Here is a 27,363-nt window from a genome sequence, read left to right on the forward strand (position 1 = left end):
GGCTGGCCCAATCCTGCCTTGCATTGTGCTGCGTTTTGTCCAGAACTGGATCGCAACATTTTACCATCGTTGCCGTAAGGCTGAGACTCTTTCAGTCACCAAGTGCGGACGCTGAGGTCACTTTAAGATGTGTCAGAGTCCGAGGGGGGGAAGAAGGATGCCGCACACTATTCCCACTCGGAAGCTACTACAAACCTTGAGAATGTCCAGATGTGAGCGGGAAGGAGTCTCCTCTCCCGAGAGGTTGAACTGTAAATGATTTATTTGCCTGCCTCCTTGCATCGGAAGCTCGCCCCCCCGCCCCGCCCCGCCCCCCCATGTCCCCAGGTGTCAGTGGACACGCAGCTTGATGCCTCTGTGGTCGCTAGCAGCACGTGGTCTTCTCTTGCATACCTGCCACCTCTCTTGTCCCCTGCTTCTGGGTCCCCGTGAGAAGCCACCTTACATCGTGAAAGGTGCCTCGGCCACACAGTTGAATCAGTTTCACTTTCCTTCTATTTTCTCAGCCCCAAAGAATGTCCCAGAGCAGAGTGTGTAACTGCCCTGGATCAGGCCCCACATTCTTTCTGGAACAGTGGAACACCAGGAACAGGAAAAATGTCCCAGGTTGCCTTCTAGGACTCGGATGGTATCCCTGGAGGAGGGGAGGACTCTCTGAACCCTCTCACAGCCCCATAAAAACTAAACACACCTTCAAAGAACCCACGTTTTCCATCCCTCAACACCTAGATTTCCATCAAGATGACACTTTGCTCCAAAACGATTCCAGTTGGCACTTCAAGATTCTTTAAAAAAAAGAAAAAAAAAACTACTTAAATATCTGATGTGTGAAAAACATTGGATTGAATTTACCATTTGTAATTGGAGCTCACATTAAACCGGGTTTGTCAACAGGGTTTATATAGAAATGTATATAAATACGCAGGCTTTTAGTGTACACACATAGTGTGTGTTGGAGGAAGAGACATGAAAATATGTGACATACAATTCCATAATGCAATGGTTTCTTCGGCAGGAGAAGAAAGCACATTTCAGGATATGTTTTTAGAAGACTAAGAACTGACCGTAGATGAGAGCAGGGCTTCATGGGAAAGCCGTCACCCTTCTCTCTCTCAGGTCTGATGGACTGGCTGGTGTCTTGCCTAGAATGCTGTGGTGCCCTGCATTCTGGGGGCTGGGGATATGTGCCTGTGTGATTTGCTTCTCCACCCAGAGCTAGCATCCAGTACGGTGCTTTGCAATGGAGGAGGGTTTTGTGATGGTTACTAAATGAAGTAACTGGTACCTGACAGCCAGGAGAGCCCTCTGTCCTATTAAAAAGTGAAAAGAGGAGGCTGCCGAGGCGGCTCACTTGGTAAGAGAACTTGCTGCCCAAGTCTAAATGGTGGTAGGAGGGAACCGATTCTACAGAGCCCCGACCCCCACACGTACACACCGCGATGTTCCCCACCCCCAAACAATACAGTTGTTAAGGGGGGGAAGGAGGAGTCTTGTTGCTTTCAAATAAATGTCTTTAATTCCTCCTTTAGTCAAGCATTCTTTGGGACTCCAACTTTGAGCATGTGTGTCAATCTTAAGTCCTAACGGCTGCCATCAAGGGCTTACTGTTTTCACAAGTCATATGGGATCCTGACAATACCTATTTAGGTGGAGGGAATCCTTCTCTTCATCATTACCATGTCCAGTTCACAGATGAGGGCAGTCATGTTAAAGGCACGCCTTCGAACGTGGATTGCAGCCTTGGCGTTCAGGCTCCACACCCCAGGCTGTGTGGCCGCAGCTGCACCTTTATGAACCCAGACCCATTCCTGAGGAAAACTACTTTGGCTTTGGATGTTGAGGACCAATTATCTGCTTTCTCCCAAATCATACATTTTTCACTTAAAGCTCAAAGCTCAAAAACTCTGCATCAGGACCTCTGAGGCTCAAATTGCAACTCAGAACGTGTGACTCCGGGTAAATTTCTTAGCCGCTTTGAAGGCGGATGAAATACCTGTCTCCCGGAGCTGTGTATACACACCAAAAGTCCAGGTATTTACGTACATTTCTATATAAGCCATGTTGTCAAACTCAGTTTAATGTGAGCTCCCATTGCAAATCACAGCACAGATTCTATGTCACTGAAGTGAAGGGTATTTATCAACAAACAGCTGCAGATACCGCAGCCAACACAGACGTGGGGACACGACGCCACAAACGCTGGCAAATAGCTCATGCCTAGAGGCCAGAGAGCCGCGCACCAAACCACCTCTGTGTCCGAGGACAGACCGCCATGCAGAACTCATCACCATGCAGAACTCATCACCACACCTTCTTCTTGCTGCTCCCAATGAATGGGGGTTTGAGCTCAAATCCCAGGTTGTGAATGACAATCCACACCAAGTTTTAGATTTAACATTTCCAGGGCCCCTATGTCATGAACCAAAAATGCGAAGTTCAAAAAACTGGAATGGAATTTCATTTCCAGGCCGGGGCGGGGGGGGGGGGGGGGGGGGGAGGGGGCGCGCGGGGGATCAGGGACCTGTGTGAGTAACTGAGTGCCTCGGGTGGGAAGCATGTGTACACACGAGCAGAACGCTTTAAGTATGAGGGCAGAACTGAGACCTCCTTTTGAGAAATGGTAAATACAGTTTTGAGAACAAGCAAGTCCCTGTATTTCTTGGGCTGGAAAGAATTGGGCATACAGGTATTTACAAAACCCAGGCTCCCTGAAGAGATCTTAAAAGACTTGGGGTGAAGAAAGGCTATCCATAGTGAGTGACATGTTCCTATTCCCACCCCTTTACTGTTTACACACACACACACACACACACACACACACACACACACACACACACACACACACACACACACGCTGCTCTGTCCAGGATTCCAATCTCAAGGCTGCTGGCTCCTGTGGGTGGTCACTCCCCAAAGAATGTGTTCTTTTCTCTTCCCCTGCTAGGAGGCCTCTAGTCCTCTTGGTCTGTGGCCTGCTTTCTCCTTGGCAGTTTTTTTATTCTCATTTTCCCACCCTGGAAGTCCATTCCTGATCTCCACTGAGGGCCTGAGCCCTGGGAATCTGAGGCTGCCACACTATGTCCACAGCAAACATAGAGGGTTTAATTTAAGTTCTCTTCTAACTACAAAGACATTTCCCTCCAAACAACCAGAAAAGGAACTTGGCCACACTTTCAAAATGGGAAATAACAAAGGGGCCAAGGGAAACCTCAGTGAAAACTCAGAGGGAACATACAAATTAGTCTTCTCATAAACAATTTTGTGTCCTTACAAAAACTTGAACCTTCATAACCCTTCTCATTAGAACACGGAAAGCCATGTCATAAATCTGAAATAGCCAGGGAGCAACACAGGAATTATAAAAATGACTGAGGATTTTGAATCAAATCTATCCCTTAAAATACCGTGTTCTCAAGAAAGTGAAAGGATAACTGACAAAAATGAAGGGAAAAAAAAAGCAAAAATAATTTTTTTTAGCACATTTGATGAGGTGCTAATATGTGGGATCCGTAAAGAACTCTTAAAACCCAATCATAAGAAAACAAATAACCCAACCGAAATGGGCAAAGGATTTAAACAGATATTTATCCGAAGATAAACACTGACTAATAAGCACATGGAAAGATGTTTTCTCCATCAGCTCTCAGGAAAATGCAAATCAAAACCACAAGAGATTGGCCTCACAGCCTGAAAGATGGCTGCAATTAAATGACAAGCGACGGCCAGGCCCGTGGTGGAAAGCATGTGGGGGAAGTCAGAACCCTCTAGTTGATGGCGTCATACAGCGACCGTGTGGCTAGCTACAGGGGGCCATTTTTTGTGTCGCAGCTCTTCAATACATGAGGTCTAGAATGATCACGTAACAAAGCAATTCCTGTCCTACCATCCACCAGCAGTTCATGCCTCCATGTTCCAAAGTGGAAACGGGGGTGGGGGTGGGGTGGGGGTGAGGACAGCTCACCAGGGAAAGGCACTGGCCTCCAAGCCTGACAACCTGAGTTCATTCCCCAGGACCTACGTGGGGGCATGCCTTCAAGTTGCCCTTTGATCTCCACATGTGACCTGTGGCACTTATGAGTTCACACACTCCCAACAAATGAACCAGACATTGTTTGGCTGGGCATTTTAAGTAGAAACAGCCCAAGTGTTTACCAACTGCTGAGTGGAAGGTAGCTCATCCACATACTAGAACAGCATTCAGCTAAACACAGAGATCAGTTAGTACTAAATTCTAAAAAATCACCTGTAGCTATAGTTTTCCTGCCTTGCCCACAGTCAGGACAAATCTCTGTCACCCGCCAGTCCCACAGCCGCTCAGACCCAACCAAGTAAACACAGAGACTTATATTGCTTACAAACTGTATGGCCATGGCAGGCTTCTTGCTAACTGTTCTTATAGCTTAAATTAATCCATTTCCACAAATCTATACCTTGCCACGTGGCTCATGACTTACCGGCGTCTTCACGTGCTGCTTTGTCATGTGCTGGCAGTGACCCCTTCCGCCTTCCTGTTCTCTCCATTCTCCTCTCTGTTAGTCCCGCCTATACTTCCTGCCTGGCCACTGGCCAATCAGTGTTTTATTTATTGACCAATCAGAGCAATTTGACAAACAGACCATCCCACAGCAATCACCTTAATGAATTCTTTGAAAATTTCATACAATATATTTTGATCACATATCTTTTTCCTAACTTTTCTAGACCTATTTCCCCTCCTTACTCTCCCTCAACTTAGTGTCTTTTTTTTTTTTTAAATAACCCATAGGCTCCAATATATGCTGCCCATCTACTCGTGTTTTGGGGGAATCATTCACGAGAGCACGATCAATCTACTAGGAGTCACAACCTTAAAAAGCAAAAACAAAGAAACCTGACTCTTCCTACCCTAGAATTTATTTTTGTTTCTATGTATGTATATGTGCCTGTGTGAAGGCATGCCACTTGTGTACAGGTGCCCATGGAGGCCAGAAGAGGGCATCAGGTCCCTTGAGCTGAAGTCACAAGAGGTTGTGAAGAAGCTGCCAGCGGATGCTGAGAACTGAACTCGGGTCCTCTGCAAGGGCAGGAAGTGCTGGTAACTACTGAGCCATCTCTTGTCCCCAGAGCAAGTTACTAAATAAGCCACAACTACAGCAAACCTTGAACATGGCAGGCCAAGTGAAGGGCACAATAAAAGGACATCGAGATCATGACTCCATCTACCTGGAATGCCAGAAACGGGCAAGTCTGTGAAGACAAAAGGCCGCTCAGTGTCTGCCTGTGTCTCGGGACTGTGGACTGACAGGATCTGAGTTTCTTTGGGGGTGATGAAGATGTTCTAAAATTAGGTCATGGTGTTACCACACGACTCCAGAAAAAGCACCAACATCACCAACCTGAACAGATGAATTAGGCAAAATCTGGGGCACGTGAACTGTATTTCAGCGAGCGTTTAACATTTAAAGTAGTACCTTGCTAACATTTCTGCAATTCTGTGCTAAACACCTTAATTTATCATTTTGTTCGCAACACACTTTAGCACACCTGCTAGACTATTTCAATCCTTAATGGTTAAAAAAAATGTTTTGACATTAACATTTGAAAAAATAATGACAATGGTTGGGAACTAAACTTTCAACTTTTCACGGTGTAAGTACTAGGAAATGCCGTCCTACGAAGGATGGAATTCATTTCCTTTGGAGAGCACAAAGGATATACTTTTCAAGGCCTTTCCCACTAAAGAATGTTAAGCATTTTTTTTTTAAAAGAAAGTAATTCTTTGGAGAATTAAAAACACCACCTAAGTGTTTTTCCAAAGCTTTTGAATAAATGTATCCTACCTTGCTTTCTCCAACAACAGCTAAACCTTTTACATGGGCCTCTCTCACTGGCCTTATCCCCTGCCCCTAACACTGTGCACACAGGTGGTGCCTCATAAGTGTATCTAGAGAGTCTGTGTATAGAGGGGAGCGACATCTGCTACCTGATCCTGCGCTGCTCTTGGCTCCGTTGCCTCTACTAGGCACTCGGAGGAAATTCTAAATGGATGGCGTCCCCAGCTCGTCTCTATGTGCTGTGCTAGGTCTGTGTCCAAGTTTGCTTTCTGTTGCTGTGATAGAATGCTATGACCCAAAGCAAGGTGGTGTCAGTGGTGGTGGGGACGGGGTGGGGGGTTTCCATTATACTTCCACAGCACAGTCCATCCCCGAGGGAAGCCAGTGCAGGGATCTCAAGGCTGGAACCTGGAGGTGATAACTGAAGCAGAAGCTGTGGTGAAGGGTTGATGACCTGCTAGCCTCCATGGCTTGTTCAGCCTGCTTTCTTTCCTTTTGAATTTTTCTTTTCTTTTCTTTCTTTCTTTTTTTTTTTGAGATTAATATAATTACGTCATTTCCCCCTTCTTTTGGTCCTGCAAACCCCCACATGTATTCCCTCTTCCCCTCTTTCAAATTCATGGCCTCTTTATCTGGAGCGGTTGTTATCTAAAGCTACGTATCTAGCTTTATATAACTATATCTGTCCTGCTCAGTCTTTATAATGTTACTTGTATGTATATGTTTTCAGGACTAGCAAAGAACTACAGGCAACTAAGAACTGCTCAAAGCAGAGGAAGAGCACACCAATTGGCTATCAGCCCTCTTTCTTAGATAACCCAGAACCACCTGCCCAGGGATGGCACTGGCCGCAGTGGGTAGAGCCCTCCTGCCTCCATCATTACTATGAAAATACCTCCCCAGACATGCCCACAGGCCAGTATGACGGAGGCAATTCCTCTGTTGAGGGTCCCTCTCCCCCGCCCCCCGCCCCCGACTCGGTTTGTGTCAGGTTGACAAGAACTAAGCTAACCAGCGCACAGGATTGTTCCTGGCTTTCTGAAGTTTCCAGTTCCCTATGTGCTCATGTCCGGGTGCCATGGGATGTGCAAGGGCATGTAGCAAGTGCCTCTGGGAAGCATAAACAGAGATGATGAGTCTCACACTCATGGCACCGTCTGTCTGCATGGGAAAGAGCTCAGCCTGCACCAGCCAAGATAAAAACACAGAGCCCAGCCCAGCCTTCAATGTGCAGGGCAGTGGGGTGTGGGCTTCTGGCGGAGCTTGGGATTGACCTTAGACCTAGGGAAGCAGGGGGAACAAGGTAGCGGAGGGAGGGAGGAGGGGAATGGGTATCCTGCTGGGCAAGAGGGACATAACCAATAATGCCTTGTGCCTGAAAAGTCAAGGGCCAGCCTAGGAGGAGAGCCTAGGGGCGCTGACTTCAGAAACAGAGAATTGGCGAAGAAGAGGGAGCCCCAGAGAACCTGCGGAATTCAGACGTGGTGAAACACTGCTGAAGGAGGTGAGGACATTGGCTGCAGGTTCTGAGGGGTGCTGCTGTGCCTGTGTGCTTGGGAGGTGGGGAGGTCAGGCACAGAAGCACCTGGGTGGGGAGATCCTGGGCCACAGACACACTTCATGGATGGTGGACTGGCTGCGGGTGAGGACAGCCTAGCACAGCTCTGAAGCTGAAAGCAGTTCCCACCCACTTGCTGCCCTTACGTCACCGTCAGGTCTAACGGGGTATATGCATTGCTGTTATTATATGGGTCACAGTGGCCCTAATGGTGGTTTCTGCTGTTGTTGACGATTTGTGAAATAAGGTCTTACTGGGTGGCCCCCAGACTGATCACAAACTCACGGGCTCAAGTAGTCCCCCTGCCTTAACCCCTCCAGTAGGTGAGACTGCCAACACACACCACTACACCTTGGGTAAATGATTTAAGAGCATAAGGTCATCAGGCTTCTAGAATGAAACCAAAGACAACAGAAACTGTACCGCTAAGCTCCCAAATAGTATTTGGGAGCTTAAGGAGGCCTTGAGAACAAAGATATGAGAACTGACATATGAGACACTTGGCAGCAGAAGTTAGGGGCTGCACACAACAGTGATTCCATCTTCTAATGACCCTAGGCAGATCCAGGGAGTGAACGGAGAAAAGGCAGTCTAACCTGGACTTCTATACCACTCACCCTATTTCACAGATGCACACTTTTTGGTAAACACCTGAGGTGGAGCAGATGGGGATGAGTGACCTAAGGTAGCAAAGCTCCATCCTCACTCCTGCCACCTTGACATGCAAAAGAAAGCCCTTCCTCCCATCACGGGACTGCTGGGAGCTTCCCGCAAGGTGAGGCCCTGCAGATGTCCTGACTGCTCTGGGAGAAGTGTAGACTCACATCTATAGAGGGCACAACCAAACCACACAGAAAAGGCCACCTTTTACTCTTCTAGGATGTGCCTGCCTCTCAACACACCAGGTAACCCCAATCCTTTTTGTTAGGTCCTATTGAAACCTCCTCTCCTCTAGAACATTCTCTGACACCTTTCCTACCCGAGGTTCCCAAGACGGTGGTAACTCTCCAGCCCTGGGGAAGCCCATATACCCTCTCTCCTTGCCCTCGCTAAGCTTGTTATTTACCCTTTGTGTCTCCCTGGGCCAGTGGAGCAGGATGGCCCAGGTGTTATCTCTTGCCTCTAGAACATGCCACCATGTGCCAACCTCCCCATAAACGTTTGCTGAGTGAAAAACCAGCCGATTGTGACTTTGGTGCTGATGGTGATTCCAGATATAAAGGACATCACCGGAGTCTCTCCTTCCTGTTTCCATCGATGGAGTCAACCTGGTCAGAGACTCTTGGCCTTTGAGGTGGAACAGAGAATAAAACTTTTTATTAAGACTTTTAGAGACAAAGACCATGTTGGCCTAAATGCCTGATTTTGTGGGTAAGAAAATGGAACTTTCCAATACTAACCCTGAAGTAACTGAATCTCCTGAGTGTCCAGCATTCTTAATGAGGCCATGCTTGTGTGGGATGAGAAAGATAGTGGACTAAACGTGGAAATCTACAGCATACTGTAGATTTCAGGGCTGACTCTGGAAGCCGAAGACCTTGGCCTGAGTCTAGCCCCTCTGTATTGAGCAAGTCAAGCATATTTTCAGCCCGTGTTCTTATCTAGAAAATGACAAGAATTATTACCACAGCGTGTTCCTCACCAAAGTACCATGAAGCATTAGATCTCAGGTGCTTTCAAATTGTAAACATCTTAGCCTTGCTAGTTATTGCTATGTTCATGGTTCTTCTCAACACACCTGAAGCTGTTTAATATGGAAAAAAAAAAAGTCTGGCTGTGAATTTTATAAATAATTAAGGGTTACAAAGGTGGGCTCATGGGAAACAGGGGTGGAGCAAGGTCTGAAACAGGTACTAAAACATGATTGGATGGATCATGTTGTATAACATGATAAGGTGACTGTAGATCATAGCAGTTCGCTGAATATATAAAGTCTAAAAGTTCTCCACACACAGAAATGACAAATGTTTGAGATATGGAAATGCTAATTACCTTGACCTGATCATATACACGTATCAAATCATATTACATGTATGCATCAAATCATCATTTCATATATATATAAAATATCATAAATATGTATCACCTTACCATTGTATATATAAATAGATAATTCTCATTTCTAATATGACAGTCCATTTATAGTGCATTCCTCCATAAAGTACTCTATGAATACATAGAAATATTTTTTATCAACTGAAAATTTTGAAACTAAAATGTCAAAAGGTTGAACACCTGAAGATGTTCAGGAGCGTGCACTGTAGAGTCTAGTTGGGTTCACCCTGACTGGGAAGGTGCTGGCTAATCTGTGTCCGGAAAAGCCCCAAAGCAACAGACTGGAGGACGGGCAACTCCTGTGCTCTTGGCCCAGGTTCAGACCTTTGCCTCACCCAAGACAGAGAGTTGTGTCTACTGCTTAGAAGGTGGCTTGGATCTGTTTGTGTCATCAGGAGCATTGGGACACCCTCTCCCTGGGTTCTTGCATATTAGCAAGAACTTTTCATTGGTGATGATGCAAATCAGCACTGCATACTTGACTAGCGTTAAGAAAGCCAAGAAGTTCCAAAGATCTGGAAAAGCTGCAGACCGGACTCCTGAAAGCATAGCGCTTGGTGTTGGTCCTCCATCCATCCCCACTCATCCATCCCGGGCAGGGGCAGTCGATGTCAGAGTCTGGGGGTTGCTATGCCTCCTCTCCACTTCCATGGCTTGCTCTTTTTCAGCCCGGCTGTAAAGAGAGTAAGATTCTTTTCAGTCAACCCTTGAGAGAAAATGGGTGAGTAAAAAGGGGGGGCAGGGGAGGCCCTCGGGTGCTGATGAGACCGGGATGGTTTTGCAAGTCCAACTTTGGATAACTAGTGTTGTCACAAGGTTTTCTGAAGATGGTAGGGGTTGAAGGAAGCAGCGGTAATGCTTCTGGGTGTGAGCAATGTCAGTGTACTTGGCTGACGACGGATACAGGTGGAAGAGGCCCCCACAATGGGTGAGTTACACAGAGATGTGTTCATCGAGCATGAACTTTGTGCACTGTGTTGAAAGTGTGTTGAACTCTGATTAAATTCACACATGGGGTAAGGTGCAGCTCAGTTGCCACGTGTTTGCTTAATATGTTCCAAGCCAGGGGGATCAATCTTCAGCACACACACACACACACACACACACACACACTCACACACACACATACATACTCACACATACATATACACACACACACCACACACACACAATACTCACACACACATACTCATACAGACATACTTACATACACATATTCATACACACATACTCACATACACACACATACATACTCACACATACATATACACACCACACATACTCACACACACATACTTACACACACACATACTCATACACACAATACTCACACACACCTACACACATACACACACATACCCACATACTCACATACACACACACATACTCACATACACATACATACTCACACATACATACACACGCATACACCACACACATACTTGCACACAACTCTCACACACACATACACATACTTACACACACATAACTCATACACACAATACTCACACTCACACATACACACATACTCACACACATGTATACACACACACCACAAAGACAGTCACGAAGAGGCTTCCAATGCTGCCCCTCAGGGGTTCAGCTTTACCTGCTCAGCCTTTTACTTTTAGACTCTTAGCTTGGTGCTTTCCTCCATTGTTTTAAACCTTTACTGTGAACAGATTTTGTTCTACAAAACTAAAGCATTGACTTAGAAGTAAGCACGCCAGTGTGGAGGAAAGGGCCCAGGGAAGGAGAGGGGGCGGCAGAGGTTCACAGGGTTAGTTCTGCCGTCCTCCCCATTTATAGTCAAGTAAGCAGTCCTGTTTTGACTGCTCTGCACTACGGGCCTTGTAGCACCTAATGCATCCACCCCCAAGAATGCTCACTACCTTCCTCCTGCGGGACCTTCCTTCCAAGGTCCTCACCTTGGCTCCCAGCCTCCTGGTGGTGGTGGTAGCCGGACTTCCCCTGAGCTTTGGTGAAGCCTTACTTCAAATACTTCAGCAAGAACCCAGGCATGCTCCCAGCAGACATCTGTCTGGGGGCTCATAGAAAGTGGCCAGGGAAATTCAGACACAAGCTCTGGAAGGAAGGTCTGTTGTTGCCTGGGACGTTGTGACATCATCAGATGTGTGCTCGGATGTCCTAATTTTCTCGAAGAGACTCAAAAATTGAAAGTTCGTTTTCCCTCCTGTACTCTATGTCTCCCTCAGAACGGCCCTGCTAGCTAGAGAGGTGACCCAGGTTCCAAAGAAACTGCAGAGGGGTCAAAATACCCCACAGACCAGGTTTCTGTTCCAGAAGTAACTACAGCTGTGCAGGCAGAAGTCTGCAGCCTCCCTACTTAGCAGGGTGAATTTTTCAGTGTGGGGCGTGTGTGTGTGTGTGTGTGTGTGTGTGTGTGTGTGTGTGTGTGTGTGTTTATATGTGCACATACATGCATGAGTGTGTGTGTGCATGAGTGTGTGTGTATGTATGTGAGTGTATGTGTGCATACATGCATGAGTGAGTGTGTGTGTGTGTGTGTGTGTGTGGTGAGTTAAGGTCTCACTATGTAGCCAAGACTGACCTCCAACTTAATGGTTTTTCTTCAGCTTCCTCAGTGCTAGGAATCCAGGCATGTGCCCCCCCAACACACACTACACCCCAGCTGCTCATGGCATTTTGAGAAAGTGGTGCAAAGTCCCCAGTACCCTTCCAAGGGCATGGCTATGGATTTGTCCCGAGTCCATCAGAGTCAGAGTCCACTTAGGGTGTCTCGGTTCCCATCTCCCTAGCCTCCTACTACGAAGGACCACCATATGCAGAATGTGGCAACTCATGAGCATCCTCTGCTGTCCACCAACATGTGGCTGAAGACATTGAAGAAGGGTTTTCTTTCTTGTGTGGACTTGGTTCTGGAGACTGGAGAAGAAACAGCTGGGACCTTACTTCTCTTCCTCTTCCGATGAGTGCAGTGGAAAAAGACCAGGTGAACAGAGGCCCCTGAGTTCAAGTTCAGACCCTGAGTCCCTGAGGAACCTTGGGCAAGCAGGAGCTTTGAGGCTTTTATCTTTGAAGGGAGGTGACCGTCTCCCTCTCCAGCCTTGGAAGGAGTCCATCAGTTAGGACAGGCACAAGGACATTTCAGCCGTAAGGAATCCACCACGCAGCCAGAGAGGGCTTTGCTATGACTGCAATTTCATTTCCTCCTGTCACCCTATCTTCTGCTGGGCTCACAGCTCTGGCTAACCATTTGCTTGGCACTCGTGACTCCGGAGTGGCCCAGGATACGGATCTGCTCTACTAGGAGGGACATCTCGGAGAAAGTGCCAAGTCACTCAATCATTTACATGTCTATTGCTTGCCTTGTCCCATTAGACTGTCATCTCTGCAAAGCCACTCCCTAGCCAAGCAGGAGAGTGCCTGGACATCCTTACCAGCATCATCTAACAACCTGTATTGCTATCACCACTTGCACTTTTTTTGGGTGTGTGTGGGCATGTATGTGTCCATGTATGCACAGGTGTACGTGCATGTGTGTGCATGTGGAGATCAGAGGTTGACCTTGAGTACCCTTCCTCAGAAACTGTCTGCCTTGTGTTTTGAGACAGGGTCTCTCACTGGCCTGGAGCTTTCCAGTTACAGTAGCCTGGCTGGCCAGTGAGCATCAGAGAACCACCACTTGTCCCTGTTTCCCCAGATCTGCGATTACAATTGCACCACAATGCGCAGATCTTTTAGGTGGATTCTGGGAGTAGAACTCAGGTCCTTGTACTTCTAACCACTGACTAAGACTGGGCTCCTGGTGTATCTCAATGCAAATTTATGGAATTAATATTGGACGTTTATGTATCTACAAGGGGACAATAATGTCTGGTGCTTCTAAACTTGCTTACTAAGAAAGACCTTTCTTAAAAGGCAGAAGGAGACTGCCCACTTGGGAAAAATACCTTCTTTCCTTCCTCCTTTCCTTTCTTCCTCCTTCCCTTCCCTCCTCCCTCCCTCCTTTCCTCCCCTCCTTTTTTCCTCCCTTCTCTTCGCATTCCCTCTATTCTTCCTTCTCCTTCCTCTTCCTTTTTTTCTTCCCCACCCCCATCTTGGGGAGAGGGTTTGTTTGAATGGTATGTTACACACCCTAGTTCCTTAGCTAGCAACCTGGTTTTCACCCTAGGAAGGGCCAGCACTTTACAAATGTCCCCTTTGAAGTTGGTGATGGGAAATACTGAGGTTGCTCATGCTCAGATTGTCAGGGGGGGACGTTTATGGGAGTGAATGGCTCTGTAAATGCTGCCCAGGCACTGTTTACAGATTCTCCCTTTAAAAGAAGAGGAAGGCAGAACGTCCTGCTCGCCCAGCTTTGCAGTAGTAGTAACACCATTTATTGCAGGGACACACGGAGTGATGCTAGGGGCATTTGGCAGTGGCATCCAGCTTCCTGTTCCTAGCCCATGCTCACACCATGTACTGCGGCCAACCACAAATGATCAATTATGCTTCTCCTGAAGGGGACCGGCTTCCTTTCTTTCCCAAGGTGACTGGTGGTGTTTATAAGACTGGGAGACGCTCTGGCTCTCCTGACAGAGCCCAGGTTGTTTATCTCAGGCTTTTGAAAGGCAAACATGCCCAGCTATGACTCCAGTTTGTGGGGACTCCGAGGCCGGCCGGGGTCTCCTGTGAATGAATTCTTTCCCGGGCCTCGTGTGAGCTGGTTTGCGCTCCTAGAAAGAGATTCAGAACTACAGAAGCAAACTGGTGAGGGAAAGAGCTTGGGTGGCAGTGAGGGCCGTAATGAGAACCATTCTGAGTCTCTGCTTAAGAACACCTCTTTGTTGTTCAAAGTTATCGGCTTTTCTTCCTACGAAAAAGACAGTTATACTAGCAAGCTCTAGTAATCTTTGGGAAAAAAGGAATTCTATACACAGGTAGGTGGAGAATGTTGAGAAATTTATTTATTCACCTATCATCTGTTGTCTGTTGTTGTTTCCTGTAGTGCTAGGAATGGAACTTAGTGTATGTGAAGCCCGTGTGTTACCACCAAGGCTCACCCCCAGCCTGGTCTCTTTATGTTGTTTATAATAAAAGCTTATACCCCAGAACTCAGAAGACACCGAGGAACAAAAGGGACAGAGTCTAGGACAGAGAGGATGAAGCAGGTTCTTGTTGCCGCCGCTCTTTCTGGTGATCAGGCATGTGGGGCTGTGCTCTGTCAACAAGGTCTCCTGAAGTGGTGGCTCTGTGTGCTGTTCCACGTATGGACCTGTATGTCCCAGGTCCTCTTGGGGAAACCAGGTTCTGCAGGGTGATTCTTCTCTGTTAAGACCATCTGGATATTAAATAAAATATCTGAAATCTAGAGATGCTTTAGTGAATGCATTGAAACATTCTAGAGAAATAAACGAGCCCTATGGGAAAGGAAGGAAGGAAATACAGATGAAAAGTTAAGTCTAGCCTTTTGGTGCACACCATTAATAGCATGAAAGCCCTGCCCCTTCTGGAAGGGACCAGAGGAATCAGAACCAGTGTAGATGTCTTTCATTTTCAGATCAAGAGGGATGACACAGAAAGCTATGGACTCTGTTGGGCTATTAACAGCTGAAGATGTAGCGCTTGCTTTAGATGGGGCTTGAGAATAGTGATAAGTAGTTAAAGACAGTACCTGAGGTATGAATCAGTCACACAAAGGAGAAATTAGAAATTCAACTGTGCAATAAACAAGAATTAAACTCGCCACGAATAGCATGGGAAGAAAAAAGTTTACAGCTTCACTTTGCCAAGGAAACAAGCAAGAGCTGGCAACCGGGTCAGTTGGCAGCAGCCGCTACGGATCCCGATGTCTCTACAGCCGCGACTAGCCTCCGAGACCAGGACGGACAGTGGCCAGGGCACTGTTGACTTCATAGGTGTTTAAAGTGTTTCACATCTCATGCCAAAAAAAGAGCCTCGGCTGCGTGGGGCAGTTACATAACAGAACCAGCTATAAATAAAGGGCGAATTAGATCAATGGATGTATAAATAAATGAATCCGGGATAAAGGAGCTGTCACTAGAGGTCGACCTCTTTGACTACTCCAGCTTGGCGTTGAGAGTGCCTCGGGGTTTAGGGGAAGAGACTGCAGTGGGTGGCAGAGCTAAATTTGATTTCTAATCTCCACACTCCTCCCAGCAAGGGCCCACGGCATCTGACAGCCACAGAAAGTCAGCCAGCTAGGAACTAAGATCTCCCAGGTGAGAGTAGAAAAAGGACCGAGGATGGCGTTCTGCTGGGGAATGACTATGTGGGCACCAGCAAGATGGTATTGCTCTCTCTCCTCACACCTTTATTTAAAGTGTAGTCGAAGCTGGTGGCTTTCTGGTTTTTGGTTTTTGGTTTTTGGGGTTTTTTTTAGGTTAAGATGAGACCAAATGCAGCAACTGAGATTACAACATTTCTAAGGGGCAAGAAAAATACTCTAAACCTTTCTAAAAAGAAAAAGAGAGCCAAGATAGGAGGTGAGAGGAGGGGAGAGGAGTGGGGGTGTGTGTGGGGGTTATATCTACTCGATTTAGTAGCAGGATTCCTTAAAGGAAACTCCTAGTCACATATTTTACCTCCAAATAGCATTTCCAGGTTCCCAGCAGCTGATAAGCAGCACCAGGGTTAGAGAAGTCCAAAAACGATTTTTTAAAATGATTTGTCTCAGACAGAGGAGCTGCACTGAGGAAGGAAGGAGGAAACGGCAAAAAAGTAGGGAGTTATATGAGGAGAATTCTGTGTCAGATTCCGCAAACAGTTCTCACTTCCTAGTAACAAAATATCTGCTTTGTATCTCTACTGATAAATAAAGGCGCTTAAATATGACATTTTCCCAAATGAAGAAACAACAAGAACAAAACAAACAGAACAAATGAGCAGAAAGGCAAAAATGTAACAAGACCACGGTGGTCTCAATGAAAGATAGCTTAAATATGACATTTTCCCAAATGAAGAAACAACAAGAACAAAAGAAACATAACAAATGAGCAGAAAGGCAAAAATGTAACAAGACCACGGTGGTCTCAATGAAAGATAGTCTCAATGGAGTAAATTTTCCCATGGTAAAACTGTTTCCATTCAGGGAAACAAAAACCCAAGAACAGTCTATTTAAAAGGAAACAGGAGTAAATGTGGGAATAGAAGAAATGGTTGATTTAAAAAAATGTCCATCAAATGTTATGATCTCCGCAGTCTACAAATCTCACTGTGAAACATTAGATAAACTAGGGGGGAAAGGAAATCAGAATTTATAAACCAGCAAGGAACAGTCCAGAAAGGAGTGTGAGCAATTTGATGATGAGGACCTAAAGGAAAAACATAAAATATGGAAACTTTCACAGAAAAGAAAATTAAGATGTACTTTACCAAGGGAAAAAGACCAGGACTGCATTGAATATCTTACAGAACCACACTGAAAAAAAAGTTAATGTTTTATTCTAAATAGAAATGAAACAAAGATTCTATTGTCTTGTTACAGAAACTTAAAATACACTACAAACCAATCTAAAATGGATCAAATTTTTATATATTTTATTAGCCACAGATACTAGCCATCAAAGCTTTCAATTTAGAACAAAAATATATTTATGGAAAACATTGTTTTGAATGTTTTTCTTAGTAAGAAAAATAAAAGAATTAAAACCAAAAAATAACATTCAAAATAAAGAATCAAGCCAGAAGTCAGGGGGCAAAAATACATGCATCAGTAAATCAAGTGATCTGGTGAAATCTTCACAGGACCACAGGATCCTGATGCAGGACACTCCGAGAAAACAAAACAAAACAAAAAATTGAACTTACTGGCAAACTCGCTGAGAAAAATAACCTTTGCAAAGCAGAAAAAAATTAAAATCAGCAGAAAGACCAAAACTATTGGATTCTGTGTAGCCCGTTTACCGTGGCGATGCCTTTGGATATTTAAGTGAAATGAATGGTTATGTGAAAATCATAGAATTTTAAATGATACAAGGAGACCCTGAGGCTGTAAATGCACAGTGGCTGGGGAGAAATTAAGATTGAAGCTAAGAAACTGATTTTCTTGCCACAGTGAGTTCCTTGAATTTTTTTTCAATTTTTTTAAAAAATAAAAACTACATTCTAAGACTGAAAAACTAAAATTGCAAGAAATCTGCTCAAGTTAAATATTTCTTGTTTAATGCTAGCATGCAGAAATGGTCCTGTTCTCAAAACCAGTAGCATTAAAAGGAAATTTCTCTCCAGGTGAGATTTCTTTTAGAAAAATTGTTCAGAAATAGGTAAGGTTTATAATTATAACACACTGAGTTTAATAAACATAAAATACAGGATGTTAAAGTTCAGAAACAAAATTTATATGATAATGACAGAAAATTAAAGTATTTTATGAAATTCAATTGTTTTTCCTGGTTAAACATTTTTTTCTTCTTGAGTAGAAAACATGATTTAAAAAAAAATCCTGTTACTGTGTAACAGTAATTTCAGAAGTCTTTGTCACTGTATAACAGTAATTTCTGAAGTCTTTTATTTTGAAGGAAGCAGATAGATACACAGATTATAGTGCTTATATAGTTTATCATGTGTGTGGAGGTTCTTGACACCCTGATAATGCTTAAAAAATATTCTAGAGAAGTGATATATTAAAGACAAATCATTTTAATAGACATCTTAAATACAAATTATTAATTTAGCTTGAACTTGAAAAAACTTAGAATTCCAACCAAAATTATTAGCAGTCAAAAAGAATTCAGGAGCATGCGGTGGTCCAGGTAAACCCACGAAGTGCCAGTAAGCTTGAGAGAGAACCCATGAGGAGGTGGTGTCGGCGAGCTCAGTGGTTTCCACTGTACTAACCAAATCTCCCCAACTGCAGGTGAGTGAACCCCGAGAATACCAAATGACAAAAAGGGGTATTCAGAGGGTGGGCAACCAGTGTCGGCTCTCTGGGTATAAAGAGGGTATTTTCCACAAGCTAATTTAAAAACCTGATCTGCTTTCCACAAGCCCTACAAAAACACTTAAAATATGATTTAAAAAATCATTCTGGAAAATAAACAGGCATGAATGACAAATAGAGTTTTGAGTCTTTTTTCTTCAATAGAAAGGAACAAGATTGACTAAAATGAAAAGGCATGCTTGTTGAAATGTTTTGGAAAACACAGAATAATATAATTAAGAAAACTGACATCACTCTGGTTTGGGTTTCAAGACAGAACTGGATTGTTCTATGCAAGAGACCAGAAGAGGACAAAATTAACAAACCACTGGAAGAGGAATGATTACTTCACAGGTATTCCAGGAATGCTTGGAAAGCAGAAAGAATAAAGTGTCGACTACCAGAGACCTCTAGCCCACTCCTGCAATAAGCAATGGGTGTCTCAAATGGTGTGATAATAATTAATAATTGTGACAGGGGTACCGGGAGGAAACACAGAAAAGCATTACGAAAATAATTGTGGCCACTCAGCAAGAGAAAAAGTAAACGGAGAGAGTGAGATTTGTAAAAATCACGAGAGAGAATGAGAAACAGTTTAAATAAACAACAGACAAATGCTTACTGTCTGCAAGAGACAAAAGATTTATACAAATTTATTTGAACGGAAATAAATCTCAGGGCTCAAAAAAGACAAATGTTCAGAAATGGGGATATAGAATTAAAATGAAGGGCTCACACGAAACTCATTGAAGGAGCCAAGCACCTTCTCCAGAAGTCAAAGAAATTCCTCTGTATCCTAAGAATCGAATCCATGGTCACACCGTAAATTCAACTAAATTAAGAAAATGGCAAGATGTTGTTGCTTGGCTGGTCTTTAAGGAAACAGAGAATTCTGATTGTATGGATGGTAATAAAATTTTGTTCTTTGGGGGTCAGGGATTAGGGAAAAAATTCTACTGAGAAAAATTTGCTTTTCAGGATTTATCTTAATAAAGTTATTTTTTTTTAAATTATATTCGGCAATGCTTTTAAAGGCATCTTGAAAATTCCAAACAGTGAGAAGAAGTGACAGTGTCAGGCACAGATCTGGGGTCTGCGGGAAAGTAAAAAAAAAAAAAAAAATCAGAACATGCAAGTGTAGGGAAATGTGTAAAATTGTGGATCAAATGTGTAAAATTGTGGCTTGTAGTATAAAAATCCATTATGGGAACGATAAGCATTTTAAAGGGCTGACGTGAAGAATAAAAGGATAACATGGTTTCATCAAAGGAGTGAATATTGTTTTAAAATTGGTTTATTAATAAATATAGTAAAAATCCCAGTTAAAAGGAAAGGAGAGGATGGACCCCTCAGCCTCAAGCCGGCTGAAACTTCTCGCCTTGTGGTTTGGGAGTTTCAAGTCACACCTTAGCAAGACGCAACTGGAGTGCAAAGCACAGGTACCCTGCATGCAGGGTGAGGGCGAAGGAGGAGAGGGGAGCTCGGATGGCATCTCTGATGCTCCTCTTACTCATTTCCTGGGCTCTCTGTTCTGCAGCAAAACCACTCAAAGATGTGTTAGGTATTCAAGTGAACCCCCGTCCATCTCCTGACCTGGTGGTATGTATCATGGCCATTGGTCATACTGTTGCTCCTAGTATTGAGTGACATGATGTTAGGTAAGTCACACTTGGATGAGAAAACGAAACAAGCATTTTCATCAAACGCCATTCTTCCCCTCCTTCTCTTACGGATGCCGTGAGTTTGTGTGTGACAGTATGTGTGTGCACACACAGTTTGTTCTAAGAATACACGAGAGGAGTGGAGGTTGGTGCTTGCTTACTCAGCAAAAAGGAGTTTTAGAAATGTGTGAATTTGTTTCTATTTAACACAGCCCCAACCTAATGCTCTCCTGATAGTTGTTGAAAACAACATCAAAGGAAAAAAAAAGATAATTAGAAAAAGATGCAATAAATGAACGGGATAGGCTAACCAGCAGTTTAAAAAAAAATAGTAGATATAAATGAAGTCTATTCACCTTTAAAGAAAATTTCCCCAAACTGCTTGTTACCAGGGCTATCTCCTACACCACTGAGCATTAGGACATCAGGAAGCCCTCCATTCATGGTATTCATGTCTAGAGGGCTCCAGTACTATCACAGCATCTCCATAAATTTTAACCTCTTGCTTTCCAAACGGTACAACCCCTGTACTGCTTTCTGAAGACTGTTTAAAGGCAAATGTTTAACATTAGTTCTTTCTAACTTTTGCACCTGAATGTGATGTTTTGAAAATTAAAAAAATTTAATTATCGTGTGTGGGAGCAGTCAGAGGATAACTGTGGAATTGATTGTTCTTGCCTTCTACTATGTGGGTCCCTGGAAAGTGAGTTCAGGTCTCCGGGCAAGCGCCTTTTTCACAGAGCCATCTCACCTCCCCTTGACATGGTATGTTCACCTCAGAGAAGTCAAAATATCCATGGATGCACACACAACTGCCATGGCCAGCTCTCTGGATGTGGGGACAAACGTGAGGGGTTTTGTCATGATAACTGAGTCAGAGGCTAGCTCCAAATTCCGATGTGATAAAACAGTACCGCTTTCCCTCATCTCTTATTAATTTTTAAAAATTATCTGATTTCCTTTCCGTGCCAGTCAGTCCAATAGTATTCTGTTTCTATAGAATTTCCCATCAATTTGTTTTGTTTGTTTGGAGACATTGTCTCAGGTAGCCCGGGTTGGCCTCAAACGCACTTCGCAGTCAAATATGATCTTGAACTCCTGATCCTCCTGCCTCCACCTCCTGAGGGCTGAGACTGCAGATGTATGCCATGTCTGGTGTATGCGGTGTTGGGGATGGAAGCCAGGGCTTCGAGCATGCTAGGCAAGCCTGCCACCAGCTGAGCTATGTCCTCAGCTCCTCTCATTGAATTTGAAGAGACTTTTGTACAGCTGAATCCTCACTGTTGCTGAGGTTGCAGGAGTCTTCTCAAACTGAACTGTAGAAAATACCAATGGCAGAGTTTTATGCAGGGCAAATTAGTGGTACCTATGTATTAAAAAAATTATGTGTTTAGTCTAAATTACTTTTTTGAGAGAGGATCTTGTTTGCTGCACAGTCCTGGCTAGCATGGAAATCGCCATGTGGACTAGGCTGGTCTCAAACTTACAGAGATCCCCTTGCTTCTGCCTAAGTGGTGCAATTAAGGGGCATGCACAAAGAAGTTATATTTTGTTTTTTATCTTGGATTTATTGATGTGTCTGAGTGTTCCACCTGCATGTGCATCATATGTGTATATAGCCTTCTCAGGTCAAAAGAGCACCAGATTCCATGGAACTGATGCTACAGATGCTTGTGAGACACCATGTGGGTGCTGGGACCTGAACCCAGCCCTGTGCATGAGCAATAAGTGCTATAAACAGCAGAGCCATTGCTCCATCTCTCCAGCTACCCTGTGATTCTGCTTGAGAGCCATAATCTTCAGACCAGCCATTTTTGCTTTGTGAAATCTATCCTAAAGAAATAGTGGAGTGCTCATGGCAGACACGCATTAAGATGTTCACTATAGAATGTTTAAGACTAAAATATTGATAACATTTTACATATACAACAGCAGCTGATAGGGTAAACACAAACTGAGGGTCCTGGGTGAGGTTGGATTCTTTCTTTTATGCACACAGTGAGTGAAACAAGCTATTGTAGTGTGCCACCTTCTGTATATTTAGGCACATGCATGCACACACACACACACACACACACACACACACACACACACACACACACACACACACATTGTGGCCAGCAAAAAGAAAACTCATCACATCAATCCATGTCATTACATGGTGAGTTAACAGGTCATTATGATTTTGTTTTGCTTCATAAGGCTTCCTAAGGTCCCTCTCTCTCCATCCAAGTTCTGGAACTCGAACCCAGGGCCTTCTGTGTGCTAGCTGACTGCTCTACTCCTAAAGTACACCTCCAGTGCACATGCTCCCTTTAATGAGAATCCTTCCTCTTTTTTTTTTTTTAGTTTTTCGAGACAGGTTTTCTCTGTATAGCTTTGCACCTTTCCTGGAACTTGCTTTGTAGACCAGTCTGGCCTCGAACTCACAGAGATCCGCCTGGCTCTGCTTCCCAAGTGCTGGGATTAAAGGCGTGCGCCACCACCGCCCGGCCGAGAATCTGTCCTCTTACTGAAATAGGGGTTGGAGGAAGCTGCTTTCCAATTTCTTTACTGAGGTAAAAATATACTTAACATCACTCACATTTTACATTTTAACCATTTTTAAGCATCACATTCAATACCTCATATAAATACTAGGGTGCTACAAAACTCAAATATTTCTTCATAATATCAGAAGATAACATTTGTCCTATTTTACAACCTGAGAACTACTCCAGAGTTGGGTACTCAGTATAAAAGGCAGCATGTTTCAGGAGTGGGGTTATCTACCATCACCACAGTTTATTTAAAAACCTTTTCATCTTTCCTCAGACAGAGACTCTGTCCCATTAAGCAAGAACTCCCTCCCTCTTTCTCTGTCCCCACAATCCTCAGTAAGTTCTGACCAACCTTCCGCCTCTGTGATTTTACTCTCCATGATCATGGAAGTGGGGGCATGGAATTTCCCCTCTTGTGACTGGTGTGTTTCACTTAGTACAGTGTCTTCAAGCCATGCCCACCTTGTAGCAGGGACCAGCATTTAATTTCTTGTTGACGGGGACTATTTCATTCATGTGGATACTGTGCCTTTTCTACATTCTTCTGCTGTTGGACATCAAAGTTGTTTGGAATAATGATGCCATAATAATGAACATTGGGAAAAATAATAAACATCGGTTGTCTTAATTAGAATTTCTAATGTCTGTAATAAACACCATGGTCAAAAGCAACTTGGAGAAGAAAAGGTTTATTTCATCTTACAACTTCCAGGTCACACTCCATGGTGGTTTGAATGAGAATGGCCTCCATAGGGTCATATGTTTGAATACTTGGTCCCCAATTGGAACTTTTTAGGAAGGGTTAAGAGATGTGGCCTTATTGGAGGAGCTGTGTCACTGAGGGTGGGCTTTTGAGGTTTCAAAAGACTGCCATTTCCAGTGTGCTTTCTCCTTCTCTGCTTTCTACTTGCAACTCAAGATGTGAGCCTCAGCTGTCCCTGTCACCAGGCCTTCCCTCCTCCAGCGTGAACTCTCACCCTCCTGAACCTTAAGCCTGCCGGCCTCGGTTGTGGTATTTTGTCACAGCAATAGAAAACTAACTACAAACATACTCTGTCACTGAGGGAAGTCAAGGCAGGAACTGAAGCAGATGCCATGGAGGAACACTGCTTGCTGGCTTGCTCCTCATAGTTTGCTCATCTTGCTTTCTCATACAATCCTGAACCACTTGTGCAGGCATGTCAAGACCCACAGTGGACCAAGCCTTCCCATGTCAATCATTAGTTAAAAAGAGAGAGAGAGAGAGAGAGAGAGAGAGAGAGAGAGAGAGAGAGAGAGGAAGAAAGGAAGGAAGGAAGGAAGGAAGGAAGGAAGGAAGGAAGGAAGGAAGGAAGGAAGGAAGGAAGGAAGGAAGAAAATGTCCCTGGTGCATGAGCTGGCTTTTTGAAGCCCACTATGTCCCACTATGGTGGGACACCTTGCACAGCCTTGATGCAGGGGATGGGGCTTGGACCTGTCTCTACTGAATGGACCAGGCTCTGCAGACTCCCCATGGGTGGCCTTACCTTGTTGGAAGAGGGAATTGGGGGTGGGATTGTGGGGGGAGGTTTGAGGGGCGAGAGGAGGAAAGAGAGGGGAATCTGTGATTAGTATGTAAAATAAATAAAAAATTCCTTAATTAAAAAAAAGTGCCCCAACCCCAGTGGTAGAATCAGAATCCATCCCTGGTGCGTGAGGGGCCTTTTTGGAGACCATTACCTATGATGGGACACCTTGTGCAGCCTTGAGGCAGGGGGACGGGCTTGGACTTGCCTCTACTGGATGTGCCTCCCCATGGGAGGGAGGCCTTGCCTTCTTCTAGCGGGGGAGTGGGAGCAGGTTATGGGGGAAGGCTGGGGGGGGAGCAGGAGGAGAGAAGAGGGGATCTCTGATTGGTGTGTAAAATGAAAAAAAAATTCTTAATTAAAAAAAAAAGTGCCCCCAAAGCTTGCCTATAGACCAACCTGGTAGGGGTGTTTTCTCAGTTAAGGTTCCCTCTTCTCAAATGACTCTAGCTTGTACCAAGTTAACAAAAAACCAACCAAGACATTGATGTACAAAGTTCTGCTTTTCATTCTTTGGCATGCATACCTAGAAATGAAGTTCCTGGGTCATATAATAATTCTACGATTAACTTTTTGACGAAACTACTGCTTTTAATAGTAAAATGATTACAATTTTGATGTGATTCAGCATTTGAGGCTATGGGGTAGAAAGCGGTAGTTTGATATCAGTATTTATTGGCTGTGCAATCAAGTGCCTCAGAATACTGTTTCCTGCATGCCCACATCAGCTAGAGCAACCTACAGAAAAATGTCGATATAAATTTAGCTAAGCTGCATGTTGGTAAGAAGTAAGCAGCCAAGCACGGCAGACCTGGAAGCCGAAAGAAACTTTGTGATCAGTAATTCGTTTGGAATGTTTCAAGTTGCAAAATCACTCAGAAGGCTCCATCATTTACCCTCCTGCTGTCTTGTGCCAGCACTTACATCTTTTCCTCACATTTCCACATTTTCATCCACTCAATTTTTCAGTTCCAGGCAAACTTTAAGTATTTTCATTTTTTTTTTTTGACAGAATGTCACTTTGAACATTTAGTCTGAAACCCAATATTGTTTAGTTTAAAGGAGATTTTCTTAGGTAACTTGTCAGAAAAGCATGATTGATTGCTTATGACTCGAATATTTAAAAAATGAGAATAGTGGAATTTAATAAAATAGATTGTTTTCCCTGGAGGTTAAGATGTCTACACAGGATCCAACTTAAACAGGATGTCTAACCTTCCTAAATTTTTCTTCAAAAAAATCTTTTTCTTATTAATCTGGCAAAAGAAATAAATCTGGCCAACAGTTGTCCAGACAAGAGGATTTCCCTTTTCGTTTGCTTTGAAAAAAATCTTTGAAAACCCTTTTATATAAAGAGAAGCTCTATAAATAGGAGAATGGGAAAAGTCTGGGTAGAATAAAAAAAGAAAGAAACCTTTACAAATAAGAGTTTTAAAATTTTCTAGTTGTACCATCTATTCGCATATCCTAAAGCCACAGGTATCTAAGATGCATGCTAGAAAAGGCACAGTCTAGTGTGCCTATAATGGAACACACTTTAAATGTGTGTGTGTGTGTGTGTGTGTGTGTGTGTGTGTGTGTGTGTGTGTGTAAGTGGGAACATTGTGAGGAGAATATAAAAGTAAAGTTTAGTAGACAAAGGAAGTATATACAGAATGTGTTAGGATTTCTATAAATCGATAAGAAGACAAACAACGCCCCTTAAGTTTGATAAAGGGTTGAATATGTAACAGGAGGAAACTGAGATGACCGAGAAGCATGCACAGATACACATAGCTTCAGCAGCAGCTGGGAAGATGCAAATTACGACCAGTCCAAGAAAGCAGTTCCTAGCCAGGATATTGGTCGAGACACAAAGATCTGAGAACACGAGGTACTAGCCGGGAAGCAGGAAAGGGAAGGTGCCCACGTCCTGGTGTGAGTGGAAATTGCTGAAACCACTTTGAAGAATCACTTGGAAAAAACCTAGACTAGTTTTAAAAAGTGTGCTGCTGGGGACCCAGAAATTCTAGTGCGTGGCATATATCCTGGAGGGGCTCTTACACACATGCTTAAGGGGAAAAGTACAAAATTTTATGCCCAAATGAGTAGCATTTCTGAGAGAAATATGCCTGTTGTACACTCTTTAAATCCCATCTAGCTTTATCACCCAAACTGGATGTGGTGGTACAGTCCTGTGGTCCTCCAATTTGAGACCTTAAGAAGCAGCGGGAATTCAAGATCACCCTTGGCTAACGAGCAAGTTTGAGACCATCCTGGGTTACATGAGAGCTCTCTAGAAACAAATAAACAAACAAACCAGAAAGACGGGGGGGGGGGGGACGACACGGAGGGAGGGAGGAAAGGAGGGAGGGGGGAGGAAGGAAGGAAGGAAGGAAAAAAGGAAGGAAGGAAGGAAGGAAGGAAGGAAGGAAGGAAGGAAGGAAGGAAGGAAGGAAGGAAGGAAGGAAGGAAGGAGAATCTTGTCATCCAAGTACTAATGAAGAATGGGACCCCTGACTAGTGGCAGTAGTCCCTTGCACCACAGATGCTTGTCACTGCAGCCTGAAACTCGAGGTTCCTCCCACACCGGACAGCTGGGTGTTCATGAGCAATTGTCTTGACCAATTTTAATCACTATAAAAATCAAAAGTGGCTGGGCGGCAGTGGCGCATGCCTTTAATCCCAGCACTCTGGAGGCAGAAGTAGGCGGATCTCTGTGAGTTTGAGGCCAGCCTGGTCTACAAAGTGAGTTCCAGGACAGGCTCCAGAGCTACACACAGAAACCCTGTCTTGAAAAAACCATAAATAAAATAAAGATAAGTAAATTAATTAATGTGTTCATTTATTAAAAAAGAGATCAAAAGTGTGGTTGTGTGTCATGGCATATACCTATAATCCCAGCACAAGGAAGGTGGAAGCAGGATGATCAGGATTTAAAGTCATCCTTAGCCATATAGTGAGTCTGATGCCAGCCTAAGCTACATTAGATCCTGGCTTTGCCAAAAAACAAAACAAGCCAGGCGTAGTGACTCAAGCCTTGAATCCCAGCACTCAGGAGGTAGGGGCAGGTGGATCTCTGAATTCTAGGCCAGCCTGTTTTACAGAGTAGTTCCAGGACAGCCAGAGCTACACAAAATGATGATGATGATGATGATGATGATGATGCTAAAACAACAAAAGCACAGCCCCAAATAGTCTTATTCATTGTTCTCTCATTTTAATACAGGAAAAGTGCTTTCAAGTTCTTAGTGTCCTTCCTAAGTACTTATAGGGTCGCCAGATGGTTTCCTAGTGACAAAGCC

The sequence above is a fragment of the Peromyscus maniculatus genome, chromosome 1 (genome assembly GCF_049852395.1).
Source record: "Peromyscus maniculatus bairdii isolate BWxNUB_F1_BW_parent chromosome 1, HU_Pman_BW_mat_3.1, whole genome shotgun sequence".
Classification (NCBI taxonomy): domain Eukaryota; kingdom Metazoa; phylum Chordata; class Mammalia; order Rodentia; family Cricetidae; genus Peromyscus; species Peromyscus maniculatus.